Here is a 6,000-nt window from a genome sequence, read left to right on the forward strand (position 1 = left end):
TGAAAACTTTAGAGCGATTTGGTATCGGAGGGATAGCACATAAGTGGTTTGAAAACTATCTATGTGATAGAACTCAGAAAACTAGTTTTAACGATTTTGTATCTAGTCCTCTCGACAATCCTCTTGGAGTGCCGCAAGGTAGTGTCTTGGGTCCTATTTTATTTATTATGTATATAAATGACATTAGGCGAGTTTTACGATTTTGTGACTTAAATTTGTTTGCTGACGACACTGTTCTGTTCATTGCAGCTAAGGATATAGATGAAGCCGTGGCGCATTTGAACGAAGATTTGCATTCCCTTGCTCGTTGGTTAAAATTTAAACAATTAAAGTTAAATGTTGCTAAAACTAAATATATGATTATCTCTTCGGCTAATACTAGGCCTGACGTTAACGTTGAAATAAATGGTGAGACTATTGATCGCGTTAGTGAATTAAAATATCTTGGAATAATCATTGATGATAAGTTAACCTTTAAGTCTCACATCGACAATGTCATCAAAAAGATTGCTAAAAAGTATGGTATATTGTGTCGTCTGAAAAATGATTTAACAATTAGTAGTAAAATTTTATTATATAAATCTATTGTTTCACCACATATTGACTTCTGCCCGTCCATTTTGTTTCTTGCCAATCAAACACAAATATTGAGGTTACAGCGATTGCAAAATAGAATCATGCGATTAATTTTAAAATGTAACAGATACACTTCCTCTAGTTTCATGCTAAGCGCATTACAATGGCTCTCTGTGAAGCAAAGAATTTATTACTTAACAATGGTGTTCATTTTTAAAATTATTAATGGAATGCTACCTCGATATTTGTGTGATCGAATTGAAAGAGGAAGTGATGTGCATAGGTACAACACTAGAAACGCGTCTGATGCAAGAACACCTAACTTTTTATTTAGTAGATCACAGAACTCCTTGTTGTACAAAGGAATAAGTTTTTTCAATTCGATGCCTAGACATATTAAACGTGCGGCAACATTAGCGGAGTTCAAAACACTATGTATTTCACACGTAAAATCTGCTTTGTAGACAGATTTTTTGAATTTTTATATTTGGAGTTATTTGAATAACTATATAATACCACAAATATTGTATTTTTTTTTTCTCTTCTATTATTTGCATTTAGTCACACTAAGTTATTATATTCGCTATGATGATGATGGATTTTTGTTAATTGTTTATTATAGTTTTTAAAAATAATGAGATGTCTACAGAAGTCTGAGCCACGCGCGCGATAAACAGATAGAGACTAACTTGAAATCGAACATGGTGACTAGTACTAAGAGCTCATCGGGTTGAATTGAAGCTTTTAGACTTTTGTTGTGATCAGGGTCTGATTTGATGATGGAGTTGCTTTGCTGGCTTTGCTCGACAATAGAATTAATCTGGTTATTGCTGCCATAGCGGCAATAACGGAGTTGGTTCGTTGAGTGGGGGTGATTTCTTCTGATAAAACAAGATATCGGGTTCAATTCCTGATCAATCCAGGGTATTCCCGGAAAGGAATATCCCTGGATTGCCTTGGGTTAGTGGTACGCAACTTTCAATAAAGGGGCCTGATGTGGATGATATAACTCGATTAGACTCTGCACTGCCACTAGGCTCGTCACTTCTCACCTTAGCAGGTGGTAGTACCGATGTCTTGGTCAGGCGGGAGGAGTCTTACAGAGAATTATTAGAAATGGAAGCTATTGGGTTCAATTCCCGATTCTATCAAGTATCTTCCCGGAATGGAAATTTTCTTGATGGACCCTGGTTGTTGATGGAATATTCGAAATATATCTGGTTACGTTCTTTTGAAGGAAAGGCTATGTCTGTAAATTGAACCAGTCCGTTTTTTTTTGTTAACTGGTCTTGTCATGATTTAAAATATTAATTATCTTCTAGATAACTCGTTCAGCTCACACCTTTGTGGGGGTATGAGGTGGGACCATCATCATCAAAAATTATTCAGGGGAATGTCGGTCAGTGGTCACGAGTTGATAATATTTTCTACCTCGATCAACGCGTTCAGATGCACTTCGACGGTACGTAGTCTACTGGGTTGTAGCTTGCTTAAATTCAGCTTCACGCTGAGGCGACCACGATTAATTGAAAGTCCACTACTAGGTGCTGTAGTGTTCTTCACAACATTATTATATACATCTTGTGTAGAATAACCGTGGAGTGTTGCACTCACCTTTTGTAGAACATCCTTGAATAAATTAAATACGTTCAGTTCGATTCAGACAAGCGTCGCGCATACACGACTATTGTTATTTGATCCGAATACTCGAATTAGACACAACAGGTTCGATTTGAAATAAATTCGCTAGCTAATTTTCCGAAATCAAGCTGCTTGATCACCTTGCTTGTAGCTTGGAAACTTGTTCCGCGATCGCTATAGATGACAGCCCGTACTCCCCTCCTAGCCATGATGTTTCGAATTGCCATTACTCAGGAGTATTCACCTTTTCTCCGAGTTTCGTCCAAGCAAAACCAGAATCGAGCCGAAATAATCCGCCCTTGTATAGGTGAACGAGCAGCTGAAAGCGGCCAGACGAAAATGTGGAAGATCAGCCATCGCTGGAGGTTGCGGATTTGCTCGATCGTTTTTTGCACCACTGGCATTCTCTTAGGATCGCATGGTAGGTGGCTTTCAAACGAGGAATACGGTAGCGCTGTAGAACTTCGTTTCTGCTTGTGGAATGATTTTGGTGGTTGAAACGATCTTGAATGTCGGCTATGATCAGCTGTGTGATGCTAAGGGAAGAGTGACGGGTTCAACAAAATCGTGTTCGGCAAACGTACAGACTTTTGTTCGACCACCGACACGAGCAACTCCATTCTCGTTTAGAAAGGCTCAATGGAACAGTGGATTGTTCTTAATCATCTTCGTCCACTCATCTCTCACAGAGTGATTTGGCGGAACAAGTAGATAGCTTTTTTGTACCAGCGGTCCGAAGACACGATGTTCTTGTCTCGTAGAGTGCTGCAAGTTGTCTTAAAACAGGATCCATAATTCTGGAATGCTTAAGTAGATGTGGACTTGTCGGTATGTTGTCGGATTCTCGAAGCTAGGAATCGAAACCCAAACGTGTTCGTTTTGTCCAAGAACTTCTGGTCCCCAGAACTAACTACTGTCCAGTGATAGATTGCGAACACGTGTCCACTACGTCCCTTCATCGGCAACGTTCTACTTCGTCGGAATTCAACGCCACTCGCCAGCTTCCGTCGGGTTTAGAATTTCACTGACGAGAAAAGCAACGAATGGACTACATCGTCGGTCGTGGTCGAATCTCAGCCAGTATAACACGTCCTTGTCCAGGAGAACCGCTTGCTAACCTGCTGGACAGTGATGCCATTATCGTATCCGCCAATCGGACACCGAGTAAGTCCACTTGCAACCCGGACTTCGGGATGGACAGGAATTTCAATGGCGCTACTCGCGTTTCCGCTCCGACCAACTAGCTCTCATTTGTGAGCCCCTCGCGAAATCGAGGATAGACGACCGCCGCGATACCGTTCTCACTCGCATCTACAAATGTGTGCATTTCCACCTCCGCACTTAACGGTTGTTGACGTTCGTTAACATCTCGTTACTTAAACAGATCGTACCTTCAGAAAAACGACCAGCCACGTAAACCATTTCTCGAACGGCGTGTCATCTTTAGAAGCATTCCAGCCCACTGACGTTCTCCATATTTCTTGCAGAAGAACCTTCAAAACCATCAACAGGTGCGTAATCAAACCCAATGGATCGTACAGTATCATCAATGTGCGGATAACTTATTTGGTCGGCCGTGACCGCCGGAGAGCAGATTTTCATCCTAACGGGAAGATATTTTGAAAGTGAATCGTTCTGTCGTCGAATTCCACCACATTCCGATGACCTTTTCTGCAGTAGCTTCGTCATCGATGTTTAGGTTCTTCTCTTCAAGCGTTGTCTGTTTCAAGTTTGCCATGACAATAGCGGAGTTTGATATCCAGCTTCGAATTTTAAACCCAGTTTGCTCGTGAATCTTGTTCCTGTGCGAGTTTCACTGCGTTTTCCTCTGTATCAGTGCTAACGAGCGTATCATCAACGTAGTGTTGCTTGATGATTGCATCGACCGCCTCTTTATGGTACTGCTCGAATCGTCTTGTGTTCAGGTACTTGACGTGTTGTGCAGTGCTCGGTCAACAACATGCGCCGAAGGTCATCACCGGAACGACGTAAATACTGGGGCTCTGACAGAAGAAGCGCTGGCAATGTTGTCCCCGCATACTGCCACTCGAAACTCACGGAAACTGGTCAGCGCCGACAACAGCGATGTTAGCTGATCTGGATCTTTCAGGAGAACTGCATTTAATGAAACACCATAAACGGCGGCAACTGCGTCCCACACTAGGCTAAACTGGCCCGGCTTATTTGGGTTCACCACCCCGAATATAGTTGGGTACCAAATACGCGCACGCTTTTCTTAAAGTTCTTCCGAAGTCAGCTTTCTCACGCTCTTGACATGTTCTTGGATCTCATGCTCAATAGCCTCGGCTACTACTGTATCCTTGCTCAAAAGTAATTTCCATCGGTTGAAAGCCATCACTTCACTGTCCAGAAGTCAAACGTGATCCCGTCTTCAGAGCAGGCCGGATTCGAAGTGATTAAGCAATGAAAGGGTTTGAGATTCTAGCAATGACAGCCCGTTGATCGTCCTGAGAGAGAAGCAGCTTGTTTGGTTTGATAACTTCCATGCTATCCAGCGTGGAGTAAGATTTCATCGCTTTGTGAAGATCATTATCATTCTCCAGCCTACACTCACATCTTTCCATACCAAGAAAAATTACGTATTCGCCGGCGGCTCCGTTACTGGTACAATTGCAGTAAATCGTCCACCCTGAAGCGGGTAATGACGGCGATCGGTTCGTTTCCTACCTTCACAACTTTTGATTCCGTGCCCGAGATTGGCGTAATCCAGGCCAATTAGTATTGGACTGATATCGCGGTAATTTTTGAGTGGTGATCCACCAAGGTGCGTATACTTCTCCTGCAAGCTGGAAACCAGTAACGTCTGCGGTCGTATCTGCAGCGAACAGACAATACCTCTAAGGACTACTTTAATAAGCTACGATGTACACGACCTTAAGGCTCAAGTTACCTCAAGGCTTGGTAGTATGCGTAAGAAAAATTGTGTTCAGCTTTGCCACCAGATTATCCATTTAAACCTTTTCAAAACTCTAAAAGAAGAATATCAGTCGATTTATTAGGTCATCACGATTCAATTCATGCAAAATACCTGCTGGAAAAACCATCGGCTTAGCTGGATGGTGCTTTTGAAAAAGTGGCTGTGATTTTTTATCACACTACCACACCGAGCTGGGGTACGCAACACAACTGCGCAATGAAAAAACCACAGCCACTTTTTCAAAAGCACCATCCAGCTAAGCCGATGGTTTTTCCAGCAGGTATTTTGCATGAACTGAATCGTGATGATCTAATAAATCGACTGATCTTCTTCTTTTAGAGTTTTAAAAAGGTTTAAATGGATAATCCGGTGGGAAAGCTGAACACAAATTTTCCTACGCACACTACCAAGCGTTCAATTCTAACACATGCTTAAAAAAGGTAACTTGAACCTTAACACATTATAATGATTCGCAAAAGAAGTACACACGAAACATTTGGATATACATGCATTTCTAATAATTCACTTTCCGGTTGAATAGGGGGGGGGGGTTTCACGCGCCCGCTGCCTCCCTCTGGAGCCGCCAGTGGTCACAACGTGTCACAATTTGTCGTATCCCACCCCACTAAAAGCGTGTAGCACCTCAACGATCATCACCCTCGCAACCCACCTGCAATATCAACGAGGCTTCATCGCAGTGATCGTTCTCCATCTGTCGTGCTCGATGCACAGGCAGCGGCTATCGATCGAGTGATCGATCTTTATCAGCCGTGCTCGATGCGCGATCTGAAGCCACCGAGATGCATTGTGTGGTGATCGTTTATTGGTCTGTTGTGCTCGATGCA

The sequence above is a fragment of the Topomyia yanbarensis genome, chromosome 3, assembly GCF_030247195.1.
Source record: "Topomyia yanbarensis strain Yona2022 chromosome 3, ASM3024719v1, whole genome shotgun sequence".
Taxonomy (NCBI): domain Eukaryota; kingdom Metazoa; phylum Arthropoda; class Insecta; order Diptera; family Culicidae; genus Topomyia; species Topomyia yanbarensis.